This window comes from Pristiophorus japonicus, chromosome 10 (assembly GCF_044704955.1).
Source record: "Pristiophorus japonicus isolate sPriJap1 chromosome 10, sPriJap1.hap1, whole genome shotgun sequence".
Classification (NCBI taxonomy): domain Eukaryota; kingdom Metazoa; phylum Chordata; class Chondrichthyes; family Pristiophoridae; genus Pristiophorus; species Pristiophorus japonicus.
Window position 1 is genome coordinate 126,549,012 of NC_091986.1, and position 22,605 is coordinate 126,571,616.

At 42.5% G+C, this 22,605-nt stretch overlaps 1 protein-coding gene across 1 annotated transcript in view; it reads left to right on the forward strand.

Moving 5' to 3' along the window:
• gab2 (GRB2-associated binding protein 2) overlaps window positions 1–22,605 on the forward strand; it is a 516,690-nt gene that overhangs the window by 502 nt on the left and 493,583 nt on the right. The window lies entirely within an intron of this gene.

Here is a 22,605-nt window from a genome sequence, read left to right on the forward strand (position 1 = left end):
CTCTGCCAAATGTATATAATAAGGTTGGATTCTTCAAGAATTACTGCTTTCGATTTTTTTTAAACTGTATGAAAACTGTAGTTATTCTCCAGCTAAGCTGCCGCGCTTCACTTGGAGGAGAGTTAATATAGAAAGTCTCCGAGTGTTTGAATAATGTTGGCTTAAGGTTTGAACTATGGTAATTTGGCACTTTTCAATACTGTTACGACATGGACACGTGTGTTTTATTTCAAGTGTTAAATATTCTGATAAAGCTGTAGGGTGGAATGATTTCCTTCTAGCCGCTGGAAGCAGGTCTCCAATGTTTTGTGGGCATTGATGCTAATTTCTTTTCTTGGGAAGGTGACCGTTCATTGCAGTGAAATTAAAAACGATGTTGACGCTTAAGTCTGCGAGATTCATTCCAAAACGCACACGCTGGTAAACTCCGAAACCGTTATCCAGGAAAGAAGAATGTTATCCTAATAGTGCGTTCCTGACTATTTTTCACTTAGCTTATTTTTTTTTAAATCTCCTTGCCTGTGACATGGGGCGATAGCTTATTTCTGCATCTGGGCTATGTGAACTCCCCATGTAATTCTTCCACTGCTGCAGCTTTACGCCCTGATATGCAGTGTGTGGTTTATTCGGCTTGCAGTTTCTATAATTTGTCGTGCTTATGGACTCTGCCTCCATTGGAAATACTTCCTTGTGTCGCTTCTTACGTAATTTGGCCCCATTCTTTAACATTTTAAACTTCTTTCGTTTTGGCTGCATTCCCTCCCTAGGATTGCAGTGTATTCTCCAACCCCTCTCTCTGACCACCTTCCTTTGTCCCAATAAGTCTCTAAGTCTGTACCTCACCACTGTTCTTTCGTGGCCGGAATGAAATGGAAGTGTGGCGTCAGATGTACCATTGAAACCTGCCCGATATGAAAGGTAGTCTCTCTCAATCACACTTCCGCCTGCCATAGTAGCATCGTATTTCAAATAAATGTGCAGATACTGAACAAGGTTTATTTCAAAATAAACCTAATATGGGCAGTGTGGTGACACCAAGCATGGTGTTGGACCTGCAATCCCTCACAAATAGAGTTTACCGATCTCAGTCATGGTATTAGGCATGCCAAGCAGAAACCGGAGTATTTTCCCCATAGGGCCATGAAGTAAGACTGAAGGGAGGCACACTGGCCATTCTTGCACACCTCCTGGTGACTGATTGTAGAGCAGCATTAGCAGAGTCCTGACAGCAGGTCGGCTTCCCTTTGGGGGTGGTGCATGGTATGGTAGGTCCAGAAAAGGGAGCAAGTGTAAATATTTTATTTCAAAAAAGGTTCAACCTTTGTCGAGCCTGGATGGGGGAGGTGTAAAGTGCAAGCTTAGAAGCTACACAGTATGTACACACCAAAAATTGTTCTGGAATAATAAAATAAGTACGCTACACAACCATTATACTTAGTTTTTAGGCTATGCAGTATGGTAACTCATTTGATTTTTCAATTATTTGTTTCAATATTTGAGTCTCAAGCAATAGTTTGTTTCCCAATAATAGAATGATGCTGCTAATGTTGTGTGACCTTGTATCACCAATATTCCCAGCACTTCTTATTGTCCCATTCAAGTAATTCATGATTTTTTTGTCTTGATATTATTTAATCAATTGTTCCAGTGTCCCATCACTACATGTTTTAGTGAGCATAATTTTCACTTGTGTTATGGTCATTGGTTGCACTCAGAAGGATGCCACTGACTTCTGTAAATTACAGCTTCTAGTTCCATGAGTGAAATTGACTTTTTTTTAAATTACAGTTATGGCATTGTTACAGTTCATCTGAGTGCAAATACATGAGAGAAACATTCTATATGATTTTTATTGGGATGGCAGGAAAGAGGTTGAAACTTTGAAGAAACTTATGTGGTCACTTTTATGGTTATTTTCAGTTTGTCATTTTAGGGGTTGTGTCCTATGTTATAGATCTGTACCATTGATTGAGTTAAACAGTGAGTCATTTATCAGTATGACTGACTTGAGAATGTAACTTTGAAAAGAAAAATGTAACTTGGGTGCCATTATTACTACAGGTCTCGACTCTTAACAGGCCTTTGGCTCTCGCGCCTCCGGGGGGTGGTAACGGGGCGCAATGACATTTTTGCCGGGGGAGGGGTGTGCGCTACCGCCTCCTGGGAAATTGTCCCGGAGGTTTGGGAGGCACTGTCCTGGCAGTGTCGAGCCCCACGGTTAGTGCCCCGGACTGGTGCGCAACCGATGATGACTTCGTCACTGTGTGGGCCGACCCCTCACTGCCCCTCGCCGACCCCTAACGCCCTGCAGGGGAAATTGCCCCGCAGGCCGCGAGGCTGGTGTGGGCAGATGTCAATACCAGCTTCGCAAGTCACTAAGCTGGCGGACATCGTCTCCCAAAGTGCTATTTAAAGGGGTGGCACCTTGGTTGGTTGGTCGACTCTTGGGGCGACCTGAACATAGCGGTCCTAGTGTGAACCGGGCTACCATCGTGCAGCCCGGCACTCCATTTTGGGTGCCGGGCCACTGGCCTGGTCTCGCGTATCCCTGATGGCCCAGTGGCAGCCACCAAAAGGCCACGCAGTGTGCGCAATGGCCCTCCCCTTTAATGGAAGAGATGGGCCGTTGTAGCGCTGTGCTACGGCCCCGGAAAGCGCCCCTCAAAGGAACTGTAGCGCTGGAGACAGCCTTTGAGGGGCATAAGGCCGAATTCCGCGTCGGGGGCAGGACCTCCGGGCTGGGCGTTAAAAGTCCCATCCCCAGAAGGTTACCGCCGCCGATTGGGGCATGAGGCAATTTTACCTGCTAATAGTTTTCAATTTTCTAACTCTGAAATAAATGAAAATGTCTAACGCTATTGTGCTGCTGTTAAGTTTTTAAATAGTTTCTGAAATTAGAGATAATGCACATAGATGGATTGTTTGACGCTTAATCCTTTTTCGACTCATCATTTATTTTTCTAACTTGACCCTTTTTGCAGTGAACAGAAAAGTTGAGAAACTAATATTGTGTGGTGCAAAGTCATCTTATGGTTGGGCTGTTGTGAATTATCTGTTTGAAGCAACTTCATCCTGTATGCAAACCATTTTATTCTATTTCACAGTATTGCTTCCTCTTTTTTATTATCTGCAGATGATTGTATTCTTTTGCATAAGTAGATTATTACAAACTAGCTAAAAGCATACATCCTAGAAGGGTTAATTGTACCAGAATAGGGTTTGTGCCTATGCTTTTTGCACTTGCTGTTTCCTATTTATGAAATGTGGCCATTAAAAAAAATTAAAATACATTTAATAGGTAGTTGAATGAAATCTCCATGCCTCTGATTGGCTAGTGCTCCACTAGTTATTCTGGGGAGTGGCATCTCCACCATCACAGCTAAGTTGCACATCAATACTTGTAAAACATCACCTCTCAATTACCTCTTCACTGTCAGAATGCTTGTATAACATTCAGTCTTGCATGAATCTTAACTTCTTCTCTGGTTCAAAATCAAGAAAACCAAAGTCATCTTTTACCACCTTCTCCCCAAACTCCACTTATTTGCCACAGGTTCTAATTCCCACCTCAGCGACACAATCTGGCTGAACCAAATTTTTCACAGCAATGTCCTGTTAGACCTTGAACTTGAGTTTCATATCCCATAACCTCACCATCACAAATACCAGTTGCTGCCACCTCCACAACATAGCCTGCCTCAGACTCTCTCAAATCTTTATACCTGCCTTCATTACCTCTGGTCTGTCTTGCTTTTCTCAATCTACCACTCAACATAAGTTTAAATTTGTCCAGAACTCTGCAGCACGTATCCTCTCACAGTAAGCTCTGGAATTCTCTCTGGAACGCCCCATCTCTCCTTTAAGACGCTCCTTAAAACCTACCTCTTTGACCAAGCTTTTAGCAACTTGTCTTAATATCTCCTTATTTGGCTCTGTAATTTCTCTCTGATTATGCTCCTGTGAACTGCCTTGGGACATTTAACAACTTGTATTTATATAGCGCTTTTAATGTAGTAAAACGTCCCAAGGCTCTTCACAGGAGTGTTTTAAAACAAAACAAATACATTTGTTTTAATCGCTCATTGTTCTAAGACTCGCTGACCTACCTTAGCTTTCCATTCCTCCACACACTGCATTTTCTTTCAGTCCAATATACAACCCCCCCCCCCCCCACCCCCCAAATATTCACTTCTCTGACTGTGATCTTTTGTGTATCACCTCACCTACACTAGAGCCTTCAGCCATCTGGGTCTTACTCTCTGGTATTTCTCCCATAAACCCCTTTTCTTTCTCCCTCTCCTGCTACTAAAAAAACATTTCTTTAATTAAGGTTTTTGATCAATCACACCACCACCTACCCCCCCCCCCGGCAAAACCCAATTATTTATTGATTGTTTTTGTATATATTTTCCCTGCTTCTACTTGGGATGCTTTTTTAATTAAAGGTGCAATATAAATGCCAGTTATTTTACTTAAAAGTATCAAGTTTTACCAGTGGGACTGCTGTGCATGTTTGAGAGCATATGAAGTTAGGGGTTTTAACTGCCATGTGCTAGTACCCTGTCATCATCATAGGCAGTCCCTCGGAATCGAGGAAGACTTGCTTCCACTCCTGAAGTGAGTTCTTTGGTGGCTGAACAGTCCAATACGAGAGCCACAGACTCGTTGAGGGAAGGGGTGGGTGGGTCTGGTTTGCCGCACGCTCTTTCCGCTGCCTGCGCTTGATTTCTGCATGCTCTCGCCATTGAGACTCGAGGTGCTCAGCGCCCTCTCGGATGCACTTCCTTCACTTAGGGCGGCCTTTGGTCAGGGACTCCCAGGTGTCAGTGGGGATATCGCACTTTATCAGGGAGGCCTTGACTGTGTCCTTGTAACGTTTCCGCTGCCCATCTTTGGCTCGTTTGCCGTGAAGGAGCTCTGAGTAGAGCACTTGCTTTGGGAGTCTCGTGTCTGGCATGCAAACCATGTGGCCTGCCCAGCAGAGCTGATTGAGTGTGGTCAGTGCTTCATTGCTGGAGATGTTAGCCTGGATGAGGATGCCAATGTTGGTGCGTCTGCCCTCCCAGGGGATTTGTAAGATCTTGCGGAGACATTGTTGGTGATATTTCTCCAGCAACTTGAGGTGTCTGCTATACATGGTCCATGTCTCTGAGCCATACAGGAGGGCGTGTATTACTACAGCCTTGTAGACCATGAGCTTGGTGGCAGTTTTGAGGGCCTGGTCTTCAAACACTCTTTTCCTCAGGTGGCCTGTAATGCCGTACTGTCTGTGTGTGGTTAAGACATACTCTGTTTGCCTGTCAAGTGTACATGGATTGATTATCTCATCACTGGGTGCATCCATTAACTTCAATCAACTCTTTATGCTCTCAGCCAAGAAATCTTTGCACAAAAAATAAACAATATTTTTATAGTTGCTTGCAATGATGAGTCTCTTGTGTTCAGAATGTTGATAAGCTGCTTGATCTTTGTTTTGCTGGTCTGTGAGACCACCTGACTCTCTCCAAATACCTTGGCCAGTACTTCCTCATACCAAATTGTCAGAACTTTTAAAAAACTTTTTGTGGTGCTTTTGTCATTGTGTTCATTGCTCAGTTAACTGCCTCCTGTACTTCCACATTTCTTCAAGTACTTCTTAAACATGTGGATTGAAGAATTGCCTAGTTTCAAAATAGTTTGGATGCAACACTTTTTTCTGTCTTTTACCAATGTTTTAATATGTAATGCCTTGTAACTCTAAATATATATGCATATGTAGAACATTTGTAAATTTTCATGTAATGCTGCTTAAATATTGTAATTAACAGCTGTTCTAAGTTTTTAAGGTGTAAATTTGGGGCTGCCTGACCTCATTCTCTTTGCTTCAATTGATAATAAAATACATATAAAACCATGTGTGCAATATCTGATGCAATGCTCGGATCTCTTATTGTCCTGATTCATACCTAATTTCTGTCAAGTATCCCAGATGAAGATTGTTTCCTACATGCTATAACTTTATTGCTTCTCTGTGTAAAATTGGTGAATCTGTGTCCTCCATCTGAGCAATTTTGTGTTTTAAATTCGTATCCATGCAGATCTAAATGCAGACTGCCCAACCTCTTGTTAAATTCTTGCCAGTTTATTTCCGCAGAAAGGTAAGAAGCCATTAGTTCCTAGTTAATCTGCATTAATCCACATGAAGACCTTGATTGCTAAGCACTACAAGTTTGTTGTATGAACAAGTAACTATACTCTGAAATTCTGTTTGCTGTGGATTATGATTGACTTATTTGTGCTATTGTTTATTAGCAAATATAACTCCCACAATGCATAGGAACATGTATAGATTTATGTACTTGCAGTTTATAAAGCAGGCTTTTGTGATCCAACTCTTTCAGTCTTCGGTTTGTTTTTTAAGAATCCTTTTGGTTATAGTTTGGCCTAAGCATTTTCATTATGGACAGTTCTCGGGCATCAGCTGTCATTTATGTAACAAAAACCAATTAGAGAGTAGTAGCCCACTACATAATGAATATAAATAAAATATAACTGTTAGTGCAATTGATCCGTTGAAAGTTCTACATGGTGTGAAGGCCAGAAGAGTGTGGTGTTTAGCCTCAGCAGGCGTCCAGCATTGAGGTGCAGCTGAACAGGAGTTTTTTGTTCAATAATTAATCGTGGTGTGGAATGACTAACTGGAGTTTGATTCATTTAAGAGTTTTGTAATAGTGGGAGTTTCAGCTTGCATTATTAAATTAGACCCAGGGGGATTGCAGTGTGGGAAACCCTTGTGATGTGTGTAGAGTGTGCTGTGGGACATCATGGATTCAAAGTTTATCCAGGGGCTGCAAATCTGAACTAAGTGTTGGTGAATTGAGTCTCTGGAACAGTGAACCTCTGTGCTTTTAGAATCTCCGAGTTTAGAACTGTCCAATTATATTACCCTGCTAGCACTGACAGCCTAAATCTGTATTTTGAGTGCTTTCGTTTTGCAGCGTCAGTGTAAAGCTTCATTAATAATGGAACCTTTCTCATACACTCTTTCATTGTCAAAAAATTGCGCATACACCAGAAGTTAGATGCCATTTTTTGTTGGCTCAATGGAAGTTTTATGCTGTTGAATAAATGTTTTTATTAAAGAACATGTTGATTTTCTGCATCAATAGTCAAATTTAAGTAAATTCCTCTCCATTTGAAGGTGAGCGATGAAGGAAAAGATTGTTTGCTAAATCTCATTGTTGGGAAATAATGAATTGGGAGCACCAGTTAACCAGCACAATGGGTAACCCCAGTTCTCTAGCTTGAAACCATCCCAATATCTTTTTTTTAATAACAGTTAAGACCAGTCTTGTACTAAATTATTCTGGTTAATTATTTAAAACCATACACTGCTGCAATGGGTTTTCTAATATAACTTGTCGGAGGGAATGTTAAATTAAATGTCATTATTTCCTCTCACCTGAGTTACATGTTTATCAATATAATGTCATATGAATGAGAGAGATGAAAATAAGTTCTGTTGCTCACATGTCAATATCAATAGTTGTCTGCCTTTACTAATGGAGTCAGCCAAGCTGCACTGATAAATTGGCTGGTCCAACATTGTCATTGACCCAAATAAGTACCAGGGTATAACCTATTTTCGTTCTGGCGCAAACCGTGTACGCCAAAATAGTGTTATTATTTCCTCAGCTATTATGTCCAATTCTGTCTTGTCATTGGCATATGAATTCACGCAATAGAGAATTGAATTTTCTAAGATTTTCAAACAGCGACAATGCTCAGCTACTTATGCAAAAGGCTCAATTTTCCCCAGTGATTTGCGCCGGTTTTTTGGCGCGCGCTGCTTTTTTTGGCCTAAATTTTAAAAATCCAAGTTTCCCCAAAGATTGTGCGCCAGTGTAACTCAGTTAAGATTTTTTTAAGGTTTGTTTATTATGTCATAGGGGATGTAACCTGATGTCTGTACCAGTTTTTCACAATTATGAAAGTTTGGCCAACTTATATTTCTCCTAGGACAGTGTATGTGACCACTCCTGAAAAACCTTCTGGGCACTTAAGAAAAAAATCAGCGCAGAAAGACGCCATTGATTTTAGACAAAGTTTTGGAGGGAGTCGAGAATACATAAATATACATCATCAAGCTTAAATTTTTCACATTTAAAACGCAGAAAATAGAAGTTTAATGGAATTCTTTAAGGTTTGATTTTTTTTTTTTAAATGTGCCACGCCACCATCGAATGTCTCCAAACCAGGGTCGGAGTGTCATCCAGCAGAATTGGTCCCTCGCCCGGACACGGGCTCGGCTTGAAAAGGCGAATTGAAGGCATGAGAAGCCTTACATTATGCCACTATGCATCAAATGAAGCCGCGGGTGGGGGGGGGTGGGGGGTGGGAAGTGGTGTGGTGTAGTGGTCTTTCCTGAACATTGTGCATGCTCAGACCTGGGTGTGGTCCATACTAGGGCGTCGACTTTGGCGATTGAACCTTGTCCTGCCTGCCGTTTTGAGCTTCTTGCAATGGTACAATTTAATCATGGGGGCAATACTGTCCATGCCATACCTTGTGCAAGCCTTCTGCATGATGGTGCTGTGGAGGAGACAATTGATTCGACGTCATTGCATAGGATGATGGGGCAGGAGGCCTTACGCACGTCTCGTATATCGAGACAGGTGTTCGTACCTGCACCCGAGTGATGCAGACTGTGTCAGAAGGCTGCGTTTCCGCAAAGAAATTATAACTGAGATCTGTGAGTTAGTAAAAACAAATCTGCAACCTAGAAGAGTCAGGAGGACTGCTTTGTCAGTTGAAGTGAAGGTTACAGCTGCACTTTCATTCTATTATCTGGATCGTTCCAGTGCACAACTGGGGATGTGTGTGCCATTTCTCAACATGCAACACATATCTGCATTCGGCAGGTGACTGCTGCACTATATGTCTGGAGGAATGACTACATAAAGTTCCCCATGATTGCCCAGGCAATGCATGATCGGGCTGTGGGCTTCTCCAGGATTGCTGGCTTCCTTCCCAAAGGTACAGGGCTGCATTGATTGTACCCACATCGCCTTGCGAGCACCTTTGGAGGATTCCGAGATGTACAGGAACAGAAAAGACTTCCACATCATTAATGTGTGATGACATGCATCGCATCATAGTACCCATGATGCGTTCATCCTACGCGAGAGCGCTATATCTGCCATGTTTCAGCAGCAGCCAGAAGGGCAGAGCTGGCTACTGGGAGACAAAGGGTATGGCCTCGTCACCTGGCTCATGACACTCCTACGCGTAACCCGGACGGAAGCTAACTGGGAATACATGTCGCACATCGCATAATAGAGAGGACCATTGGCACCTTGAAACAGCGTTTCCGATGCCTGGACCATTCCGGAGGCTACTTGCAATACTCCCCTGAGATTGTTGGTCAGTTCACTGTTGTGTGCTGCATGCTGCATAACTTGGTCATCATGAGGCAGCAGCAGCTGGTAGTAGAAGACCCACCTGAGGTGAGAGTGGCTGATGATGATGAAGATGCAGATGATGAAGAAGCCATGCAAGTACCTGAACCTGGAGCATGACGACGGAAGAGGGCGGGCCATCGTGCTCCTTTAATGATTGCTCGAGCCTTGCGCCAGCAGTTCATCCGTGAAACACTTTGCTGCCTGAAGGCTCAGCGGCAACTATTCCAAATGGACCATGTTTACTGTTTTGGACCTGTTCCGTTGTGTTGTTAATGGAAGAAATAATGTAAATGATTCAGTTATAATGTAAAATATATTTTATTCAAAATTTTAACAAACATTTGTTTGTACTTAACTTTAATAAAAATATTCTTGTATCAAACTTTAACGTTTTCAGTTAAGATCACTTACAAACTTTTAAACTTGTAAATTTGCATAACTTACAAAAAACTTTTAATTTGAGAACAGTAACAACAATAACAGCAGCAGCAGCAAAGAAAGGTTGCACCCATCTCTCCTCCACCTTATTCTAAGACCGCCCGTTGTGCTTGGTTTTGTTAACTCCACCCCTGCAGGCGGTGGTGCAGCGTTTCTTGGGTTGGTACCAAGCTTATTCTTTCAAACATCTTGGGTGATGCACACTTCTTGATGGGGTGGGGGGGAAGCTGGTAATGTGGAAGGCCTGGCTTGGGCCTCTTCAGAGGCTGGTCTGGCCATTGGAATGGGAGTGGCAGTTGATTCTGTCAATGGATGCGGGGCCTGGGTGTGTTCCCTTATTGAAGCGGCTAACTCTGACATTCTCTCCCTCCTGTGCCCTAACTGTGTCAACTACCTGCAACATTCCCTCCCTCATGGTCACTGACAGCACATCAGCTACCTGTGACATTCCCCCTCTCGTGCTCCGACCTTGTATCCGCTGCCTGAGACAGTCCCTCCCTCATGTTCCCGGACGGTGTTCCCATTTCTCGTGAGAGTGATGTTACTTTTCCCGATAATCCCGATACCTCATCACCTACCCCACTGATGGTGTCCAGGTGATCGTGTATGGTCAATGCTCTCCATACTCTCCGTACTCATTGCCATCATCTGAACCATGTGTTAGATCCTGCACCTCAGGAGAGCGCCGTCGAGCTCTCCTTCCCATCCTTTGTGTGGCTCGCTGCATCCCACTGGGACCTGCGGCCTCGGACGGTGGGGCCCTGGGTGTGCCTTGCTGCACCCCACTGGAATCCCCAGCCTCGGACTGTGGGAAACCATGGAATGTCCCAGCAACACTCCTACCACTCAGGAAAGGGTCTAGCACCTCAATGGGGGGCACCTGCATCTCTTCCAAAGTGGGTACAAGAGATGGGACTTCATCCATCCCCTCCACCTCCCCCCCCATGCTCTTTATCTGGAAGGGGTGATTAGATGATCTCCTCTTCAGGCTCGTCCGTGTCTGAATAATCTGCATCGTCAGGGTCGGCCTCAAGTTCTGCAATATATAACAGAACAGACAAATGGTTAGCAGCAGAGGAGGGGGCAGGGTGGGTGGCATGAGTAGGCTCACAAGCACAGGCAGCAGGCTGATTTGAAGGACCACGATGAATGATAGCACATTGCATCAATTGAAGCAAAGCTGACGGAGCCATCCCCATGAACCGAAGCATGACTAGCCCACGCAGTACTTAACATTTAGCAAAGCCAGACTGTGGAATTGGCAGGACTTACCCCCTCTCCCTTGAGTGTGGGCCCAGGTTGTGCAGTGGTGGTTGCTTTTCTCCAGGCAGGACCCATCAAAGCAGTGACCCTCTCTTCCAAGGGTGTCAGTGGGTGCAGATTTGCCAGGCGGCCTCCTATTCAAGCTCTTTCCCTTTTATTATGTGTCACCTTCCTCTGCAAAGATGAAAATGCAACTTTTTAGAGAGGGTGTCTTTCTGCTGGGTGGGACATATACAGCTGGTCACATTTACAATTGCAATTCCATTGAATAAATGAAAATATTACTTGCACCAACTACTTGACCAAGGTCTTGCCACTTCTTTTTGCACTGGCCTCCAGACCTCGGAGTGGTCACCATTGTCCAGCTCGTGCCATCTGGCCTCGAGAATCCGTAACGAGTGCCTCCACTTCATCCAGTAAGAAATTGTTGGTCCTTGGGCCGTGTTGCATATTGTATTGCTGCTCCAATTTTTTCCAATGAGAATTAAAGTTCTCACACAATTGGCTCCTTAAAAATGTCCAAATGCAGACCAGGAGTGTACTAATCAATCACGTCAAAAAATTTTATTTTTTCATGCATGCGCAGAGGGGGGGGCATCTTCGGCACACACATTAGGCTTCCTCCCCCCCCCCCCCCCCCCCCCCCAAGCTACAGGGCAGGCTGCATGGCACCAAATTCAAAAAATAGAACGGGGAAACTTGCTACTTATTTTTTTGGAGAAGTTGGGGCCAAGAAAAACAGGTGTAACTCTGGCAATACGCCAAAAAACGGCATTGGGGAAAATTGAGCCCAAAATGTTTTGATGTGTTTGTTGTCGACTGTAAAATTCTGAAAACTTGGAATACATTCCTTTTCAAAATTTCACAAGAACCCAGTTCTACTTGACTGATGACCATTTATGGCTGGGGTACAAGCTCAGCTAAGTTACACTAATTTACTTTAAAGTCTGATCAGAATTAGCATTTTGCCAAAACTAAATTTCACTTTTGATTAGAACAAATCTAAGTACAACATATATCAACAAATATCTTCAGCTGCTTCATCAATGACCTTCTCTCCATCATAAGGCCAGAAGTGACTATGTTCGCTGATGATTGCACAGTGTTCATTTCCATTCAAAATCCCTCAGACGCAGTCCATGCCCACATGCAGCAAGACTTGGACGACAACCAGGCTTGGGCTGATCAGTGGAAAGTAACATTTGCGCCAAACAAATGGCAGGCAATGACCAATTCCAACAAGAGAGTCAAATCACCACCTCTTGACGTTCAGTGGCATTACCATCAACATTCTGGGGGTCATTATTGACCAGAGCTCAACTATACCAGTCACATAAATGCTGTGGCAATCAGAGCAGGTCAGAGGCTGGGTATGCTGCAGCAATTAGTTTACCTCCTGACTCCCCAAGTCCGCTTGATTGGCAGCCTATCCACCACCGTACTCCCTCCACCATCGGAGGACCGCGGTTATGATGTGTACTAGCTTTGTGTACCAAGACTTTGGCACCTTCCAAACCCGTGACCGAGCTCTACCACCGCGAAAGATGAGGGTAGCATGTGTATGGGAATACCATCACCTTCAAGTCACACACCATCCCAACTTGGACATATATCACTATTCCTTCATCGTAGTTGGGTCAGAATCCTAGGACTTCCTCCCTAACAGCACTGTGGGAGTACCTTCAACACACACACTGCAGTGGTTCAAGAAAGTGGCTCATCACCTTCTTCAGGGAAAATAGGGATGAGCATTAAATGCAAGTAGATTCAACAGCAAAAGTTGCATAGATTGAACTGGCTGAACAGGAAAAAATGAAAGAAAAGGTTGATCAAAAACGTGATAAAACAATTAATCAGTAGACATGCACTCCCACCACCACCGGCGCATCATGGCGAAGATGTGTATGGCCATATTGCAAGAAAGAATTTTTTTAATTACATATTTAAAAAATAATATTTTTTTTAATCTTGCATATGATGTACTTTCTGTAACAATTTTTAAGTTAACATTTATAATGAAAGCTTCCTATGTAAACATTTGTTTTGATTATGAACCAATTGAATCTGAATATACATTCTGGACAAAATTTCAACTAACTTTTTCCTTCAGTAATTGAAACTTCTATGGCTGGATTTTTAGGTTGTTTGCGACCAGGTAATCGCCGCGTTTTCACCCTCCACGGCTAAAAAATGGGGCACTTGGCTGTTTTTCGCCCGTTCGCGATTCTCGGCTCTGTTTTTGCGGTGGCACATAGAAGCACCGCCGGGGAGAGCTGCGCTGGAGGTGTAATGGCTCACATTGCGACACCGTCCGAGACTCACCCGACCTGTACGCCGCGCCTCGATGACCGCCGGGGAAAACACGGCAGTCCAGCCTTGCCGGCGGCGGCAGGTTGCATAAACTGAAAAAAAGGTAAGTTAAAGTTTTTATTTTTTTATCTTTTTGCAGCAATTTGTGAGGTAAGGGTGTTGGCAATGTTTTTTGAATGTTGATTTCCCCCCCCCCCCCCCCCAAAGCTCCCAAGGCCTCTCTTGGAGCGCTCCCAGCCCCACACTAAAGTTGGCGAGGATCCCATTTTTGCGCTGCAAAAATAGTGCAACGCCTCCCTTTGCGCTGCATCCCTAGCCCAGACCCCAAATGCCGAAAGTTAAGCAATTAATCAACCTTAATTGGACAGTAATTTCCCCGCCCTGCCCCCATTTTTTCTCAAAAATGGATCATCTGAAAATCCAGCCCCAATAAACATTTAATCAAAAAGATTAAGGGCTAGACTTTTCTATGAGCCCCTCAATGCCCGATTGCCCGCCAAGAAGAACCGCTAATATTTCGTCAGTATAGCTGACAAGAATTTCCATTTTTATGTTCAAAGTAATTAAAACTAATCGCCCGGTGAGAAAATGGGCGTTGCCCATTGTCAGCGGTTTTCTCGGCAGTTAAGTGGAAAGTTAGGTAACGTGGGCCGTCATTACCGGAATGGACTAAAATTTAGTCCGAGGCTGTGATTGGGCCTAGGAAGGAGGGGGAATCTTTAAAAAAAAAAACATTTCAATTGGAAAAAAAATTTAAAAATTCCCAAGACACCTAATCGCGGTTTAAAAAATATTTAAGAATGAATAAAGAACCTTTAACTTACCTTTCTTTGCAGAGTACTCCCCTACTGCTCTGTTTAAGCAGCTTTTACATAGAAAAATAGAACATAGATGTAGGAGCAGGCCATTCGGCCCTTCAAGCCTGCACCACCATTCAATATGATCATGGCTGATCATGCAACTTCAGTACCCCATTCCTGCCTTCTCTCCATATCCCTTGATCCCTTTAGCCGTAAGGGTCACATCTAACTCCCCTTTGAATATATCTAATGAACTGGCCTCAACAACTTTCTGTGGTGGAGAATTCCACAGGCTCACAATTCTCTGGGTGAAGATGTTTCTCCTCACCTCGGTCCTAAATGGCTTACCCCTTATCCTTAGACTGTGACCCTGGTTCTGGACTCCCCAACATCGGGAACATTCTTCCTGTATCTAACCTGTCCAGTCCAGTCAGAATTTTATGTTTCTATGAGATCCCCGCTCATTCTTCTAAATTCCAGTGAATATAAGCCTAGTTGATCCAGTCTCTCTTCATATGTCAATCCTGCCATCCCGGGAATCAGTCTGGTGAACCTTTGCTGCACTCCCTCAATAACAAGAATGTCCTTCCTCAGATTAGGAGATCAAAACTGTTCACAATATTCAAGGTGTGGCCTCACCAAGGCCCTGTACAACTGCAATAAGACTTCCCTGCTCCTATACTCAAATCCTCTCGCTCTGAAGGCCAACATGCCATTTGCCGCCTTCACCACCTGCTGTACCTGCATGCCAACTTTCAATGACTGATGTACCATGACACCCAGGTCTCATTGCACCTCCCCTTTTTCTAATTTGTCACCATTCAGATAATCTGCCGACTTGTTTTTGCCACCAAAGTGGATAACCTCACATTTATCTACATTATACTGCATCTGCCATGCATTTGCCCACTCACCTAACCTGTCCAAGTCACCCTGCAGCCTCATAGCATCCTCCTCACAACTCACATTGCCACCCAGCTTAGTGTCATCTGCAAACTTGGAGATATTACATTCAATTCCTTCGTATATTGTAAATAGCTGGGGTCCCAGCACTGAACCTTGTGGTACCCCACTAGTCACTGTCTGCCATTCTGAAAAGGACCCGTTTACTCCTACTCTTTGCTCCCTGTCTGCCAACCAGTTCTCTATCCATGTCAAAAATTACCCCCAATACCATGTGCTTTAACTTTGCACACTAATCTCTTGTGTGGGACCTTGTCAAAAGCCTTTTGAAAGTCCAAATACACCACATCCACTGGTTCTCCCTTGTCCACTCGACTAGTTACATCCTCAAAAATTCTAGAAGATTTGTCAAGCATGATTTCCCTTTCATAATTCCATGTTGACTTAGACCGATCCTGTCACTGCTTTCCAAATGCGCTGCTATTACATCTTTAATAATTGATTCCAACATTTTCCGCACTACTGATGTTAGGCTAACCGGTCTATAATTCCCTGTTTTCTCTCTTCCTCCTTTTTTTAAAAGTGGGGTTACATTAGCTACCCTCCAATCCATAGGAACTGATCCAGAGTCCATAGAATGTTGGAAAGTGACCACCAATACATCCATTATTTCTTGGGCCACTTCCTCAGTCTGCATCCCAGAGTACTAATCAGGCCCTGGGGATTTATCGGCCTTCAATCCCATCAATTTCCCTTGCACAATTTCCTGACTAATAAGGATTTCCTTCAGTTCCTCCTTCTCACTAGATCCTCGGTCCCCTAGTATTTCCGGAAGATTATTTGTGTCTTCCTTAGTGAAGGCAGAACTAAAGTATTAGTTCAATTGGTCTGCCATTTCTTTGTTCCCCATTATAAATTCACCTGATTCTGATTGCAAGGGATCTATGTTTGTCTTCAGTAATTTTTTTCTCTTCACATATCTATAGAAGCTTTTGCAGTCAGTTTTTATGTTGCCTGCAAGCTTACACTCATACTCTATTTTCCCCCTCCTAATTAAACCCTTTGTCCTCCTCTGCTGAATTCTAAATTTCTCCCAGTCCTCAGGTTTGCTGCTTTTTGTGGCCAATTTATATGCCTCTTCCTTGGTTTTAACACTATCCCCAATTTTCCTTGTTAGCCACGGTTGAGCCACCTTCCCCATTTTATTTTTACGCCAGACAGGGATGTACAATTGTTGAAGTTCGTCCATGTGATCTTTAAATGTTTGCCATTGCCTATCCACCGTCAATCCTTTAAGTATCATTCGCCAGTCTATCCTAGCCAGTTCACGTCTCATACCATCAAAGTTACCTTTCTTTAAGTTAAGGACCCTAGTCTCTGAATTAACTGTGTCACTCTCTCTCTTGATTAAGAATTCGACCATATTATGGTCACTCTTCCCCAAAGGGCCTCGCACAACAAGATTGCTAATTAATCCTCTCTCATTACACAACAACCAGTCTAGGATGGCCAGCCCTCTTGTTGGTTCCTTGACATATTGGTCTAGGAAACCATCCCTTTTATACTCCAGGAAATCCTCCTCCACCGTATTGCTACCAGTTTGGTTAGCCCAATTTATATGTAGATTAAAGTCACCCTTGATAACTGCTGTACCTTTATTGCACGCATCCCTAATTTCCTGTTTGATGCCATCCCCAACCTCACTACCGCTGTTTGGTGGTCTGTACACAACTCCCACTAACGTTTTCTGCCCTTTGGAATTCTGCAGCTCCACCCATACCGATTCCACATCATCCAGGCTAATGTCCCTCCTTACTATTGCATTAATTTCCTCTTTAACCAGCAACGCCACCCCGCCTTCTTTTCCTTTCTGTTTATCCTTCCTGAATATTGAATACCCCTGGATGTTGAGTTCCCAGCCTTGGTCACTTTGGAGCCATGTCTCGCATTGAGACACAGAGCTTTCAGGCTTGTTTTTTATAACACTCTGTCCTTTTAGAATTATGTTGTACTGTGGCCCTTTTTGATTTTTACCTTTGATTTCTCTGTCCTCCACTTTTCCTTATCTCCTTACTATCTTTTGCTTCTGCCCCCATTTTACATCCCTCTGTCTCCCTGCATAGATTGCCATCCCCCTGCCATATTAGTTTAACCCCTCCCCAACAGCACTAGCAAACACTCCCCCAGGACATCGGTTCCGGTCCCGCCCAGTTGCAGACGGTCCGGTTTGTACTGATCCCACCTCCGGCAGAACTGGTTCCAATGTCCCAGGAATTTGAATCCCTCCCTCTTGCACCATTCCTCAAGCGACATATTCATCTTAACTATCCTGCTATTTCTACTCTGACTAGCACGTGGCACTGGTAGCAATCCTGAGATTACTACCTTTTGTGGTCCTACTTTTTAATTTAACTCCTAGCTCCTTAAATTCAGCTTGTAGGACCTCATCCCGTTTTGTTACCTATTTCGTTGGTACCTAAATGCACCACAACAACTGGCTGTTCACCCTCCCCCTCCAGAATACCCTGCAGCCACTCCGAGACATCCTTGACCCTTGCACCAGGGAGGCAACATACCATCCTGGAGTCTCGATTGCGGCCGCGGAAACGCCTATCTATTCCCCTACCACTATAGCTCTCCCATTCTTTTTCCTGCCCTCCTGTGCAGCAGAGCCACCCATGGTGCCATGAACTTGGCTGCTGCTGCCTTCCCCTGATGAGCCATCTCCCCCAACATTATTCAAATTGGTCTATCTGTTTTGGAGGGAGATGACCGCAGGGGACCCCTGAACTACCTTCCTACTCTTGCTCTGCCTGATGGTCACCCATCCCCTATCCGCCTTTGTAACCTTTACCTGCGGTGTGACCAACTCACTAAAAGTGCTATTCATGACATCCTCAGCATCGCGGATGCTCCAGAGTGAATCCATGCGCAGCTCCAGTGCCGCAATGCGGTCTGACAGGAGCTGCAGCCGGATACACTTCCTGCACACCCCAGGGCGGTTCCCTCGGCGATCTGGACATCAGCGGTTGAGACCAAACTTACGCCCTGGCGGTTGTTCTCGCCGTTGCATGTGGGCGGTTTGGTCCCGGCGGGCTTGTTCAGATGTGGGCGATACCATGAAAAGCTTAGAGGGAAACTTTCACCGGGCCGTAAAACAGCTGTACCGCCGAGAAATGATAGGAAAATTTAGCCCTAAAATATCTCATATTTCACTAACATAATTAATTAAATTTATTCATTGAATTGTTTTTGTCTTTTCGTATTTTAGGTTTTTACATTATGGCCTGAGGCTTGAATTTTATATTTTTGCCCAGAGCACTGACTTTTCAATGGAAGATTTGTCCTGCAATCTGAGCATATGTGGTGTGTACAACTTCCGAGGACGAATCAGTAGCATTTAGCGAAACAAATAATAGAATGAATCTCTCTCAATCATTAACAAAATCATCAGATTAGGACAAGGCTCAGGCAATCTGAGGCGAAGTTGAGAGAGTTGTCCCACAGATTAATTAAGCAGCAATATGATCCAATCGTACTTGGAGTCATATCTTGTGTCCAACATTTCCCACATACTGAACGCAAAATAAAGTAAAAGATAGCTGTCTGTTTTTAAACCAAAATGATCACTGATAAATAATCACCAAATGCTATCATCTGTAGAGGATTTTAAAAAAAAAACAAATATGACACTTGATTGTGAATAAATTATTCATCATTGTACTCCCATGTTTTGATATTTTTGAAACTCCATTGAATTATTCTGGTCGCCTTGCTGGGGTGTAGCAGACCCGTGTTAAACTTGACGTATCAATATTTTATCGCATTTCTGGTGGTCAGTAATTGTAGATGGGATCTGATACCTTTTTGATTTTAATTGAATAGTCAGTATACTATGAAAAACTTCAATCTAGGATTAGTATTAATATTTGTGTTTATACAGTGCAACATGTAATGGAGTTTTATTTGTTAAACAGGAGACTTGGTTGGAAAGTCTCTGAATAAATGAATATGCTATTCAAATTGCTCCAACAAGCTGCTTAACGAACTGTGAGATAAAGAACTGGCATTAGATTTTGTTTGCTACAGAATTATAAACCAGTTATATCAAATCAGACCATTGTAATTGTATTCCTGGAGGCAGAGAGTTTAATGAGCTCTTGGCAATAAAGTGAATACTCGGTAAACTGCATCCTAATCAATTATCTTATTGAGCAATTTCATATCTGGGAAATGTGTACAGCACTTTTTCCTGATAAGTTTCTCTAATTCACAATTTTTTTTCAGCGAAGTTGTTCTATCTGTGGAATAGGCGGCGAGTTACCCGAATATATTTCTCATTCAGTGAGGTGAATGAGCTGTTCATAGCCCTGTCTGCATTTTCAGTAATTAAAGACTTAACGTGTACAGTATGTATTTGGCTTTGTTTCAACATTGCATAAGGATGCAAGGACTCAATTGCAAGTCATGCTGTTAGTTACATTCTAATCTTTTTAAGAAAGAAAAATACAAAGCTGTCAGTTTGTAATTGGTTCATTCATTGGAGTGGATTGATTCTGTTTTATATTTTAGGTAACAATTGAAGACTTTATAATGTCCCTGAGAAACTTGTTGAAACACTTTACTTAGAATGAAATACAATGATGACTGTTTTGTGGCAACCACAGCAGCTATTTTGCACACACCATATCATGATAGTTATATGATTCAACATTAGTTATTGTTGTTGCTGCTTTACTACTTCAGTAATTTTTTTAGCAAAGTATATGTAATTATAAAACGGACACCTAAAGTATATATAAAATTGCATTTATATAGCACCTTTACTATAGTAAACCATCCCAAGGTGCTTCACGAGCGTTATCAAACAAAATTTGACATCGAGCCACATAATTAGGGCAGATGACCAAATGCTTGGTCAAAGAGGTAGGTTTCAAGGAGCATCTTGATGGAGGAGAGATGGGAAGTTTTGAGCATGGAATTCCAGAGATTAGCGCCTAGATGACTGAAGACACGGCGCCAATAGTGGAGTGAAGGAAGTGAGGGTTGCACGAGGCCAGAGTTGAAGGAATACAGATTTCTAGAAGGGCTGTAGGGCTGCAGGAGGTTATAGAAATGGAGAGGAATAAGACCATAAAGGGGTTTGAACACGAGGGTGAGAATTGAGGTATTGCTGGACTGGAAGCAAATGTAGATCAGGGAGCATAGGTGAACGGGAGTTAGGATTATAACAAAAAATCTGCTTTTTAAAAAATTAATGACAGCAAAAAAAAAAAGGTGTAGGAAGCCAGTATAAGAGTGAAAATAGCCTGTTTTGTAATGAATTGCCATAATGTATGCATGCTGGTACAATAGCTTCACTAATTTTTTTGAATTTTATTTTACCTGAAGTACTGAATATAGTACTAATCATTTCTCGCTTTGATTTTTTTTTAAGTTCATTTTGGTGTTCTTTTCCTTTTGGGGAATATTCACATTTGGAAATATGTCACATTTGGAAATATTTTAAAATTATTCTTATGGATGTCAAGGCATGGTAGAATAAGTTATAAATAATGTTGAATATTATATTGCACATGGTGCGAACAATTTCAGTTTGATCCCTATCTTTTTAAACTGACTCCGAGCATCATCATTGCTCTTTGCATCTAATTGCCAGGTGGATAAAAATAATGGTGCAATTTTATTGCTACTGTGTTTTCTCACAAGAAAAGTGGGATATTTGGAGTGACCCGAAGTTCAGGGCACCTGTTCTAGGGTTGGCCTATGAGATCACAGGAAGCAGCAAATTATAAATGTCTCTTGTTTTCTGGTTGTCTGTTGTTTAATATTTTTACTTTTAAAGCAGAAAGGAGAAAAGCATGAAAGGATAGCATTAACACACGGTGCACTCGTAGACTTGAATGACAAGAATCCAGCCAGAACCTCGATGTTTTGTTGTTGGATTCAGGTGTGCATCTTCCCAATTTGTTTTTTCTTTAATTCAATTTGTGTGATTTGAATACCAGAAATTGCAATAATGTACTGTAATGTGAAACAGCATACAGAAAAAACTTAAGTAGACATCGTTTTTAGTTCAGTCTACCTTTTATCAGATTTTTTAATTGCAGGTGTCCTCGACTCAAGCTCACATTTGGGCATGTGACTTTAATGTTGGTCATTATGATATTTGCACAGTATTGTAGACATGCCAATAAAACACACTGCTTTGCATTCAGCCTGTAGTTACAAAATTGCAAGAAAAATTATCTTGGTTTTGTTTTTTTATATTGACTTGAAAACTGTGTCTTTGATCTGGCTTGAATTAGAAGAATTACAAGTCTAGACAGTTCATTCATCCTGAAACGTCGTTGAGATGCACTGTTGTTTAAATCAGTAATTTCATGTAATTTGTAGATTTGGTGACTTCAATATGCTCGATTCAAGAACTAATCATTCTGAAGTTGTGAGGTTTTTAATGTAATTATGGCAATTATCCATCAAATATTAACAACTGACAAATAGGTTGATGCTGAGTTCAGGCTCATTGATACTATTGTATCGGAAATGGCAAAATCGTTGATTGATCCTCCTTTTTATGGGTGCTGATAGTGAAAACTAAACTTCTCTTCAGTGTGCTGTGATTTTTATGCTGATTCTGGAACCTAAACTCCATAGGAATATTACATTGTTTGGTATTTGTGAGTTGATTGTGTGGCTAATTATGACTGGCCTCATTTACACATTCCTCCAGAACCTTGCTCCACTCTTCTGCAACCTCCTTCAGTCCTGCAGCCCAGCCTGCCAAGTCCAGGCTACTGTGTATCTCTTCCGCCATCAGTGGCAGAGCCTTTAGTTATCGTGGCCTCTCCGCAGCAAAATCTCTACACCATCTTGCTTTATCTCAACACTCACTTCAAAAGGTTTCTCTAAGTGCACCACATTGATTTAGTCTTCAATTACTTTCACTGGTTCTTCCAATTACAGTTCAAATTTCTTCTCTTGTAAAAAAAAATTATTACACTAGAATGCGGAACTTGCTACCACATGCAATAGTTGAGGTGAATAGCATATATTTATTTAATGGGAAGCAAGATAAGTGCATGAAGGAGAAAGGGATAGAAGGATATACTGATCGGGTTAGATGAAGTAGAGTGAGAGGAGGCTCATGTGGAGCATAAACACCAGCACAGACTAGTCGGACTGAATGACCTGTTTTTGTGCTGTAAATTCTATGTAATACTATGTTAAAGGTGCTACATAAGTGTAAAATAGTTTTGTTGTTGGCAAATATTCCAGAGAGGGTCCATACACATCATACCTGTGAGCCTTGCCCTGATATTAAAACATTTTTATGCTCAAACATCAAGTTTATACCTACTTGCATTTCCTATTATTTTTTAATTTATCACATATCCATCATAGGCAGTTCCTCGGAATCGAGGAAGACTTGCTTCCACTCTTAAAATGAG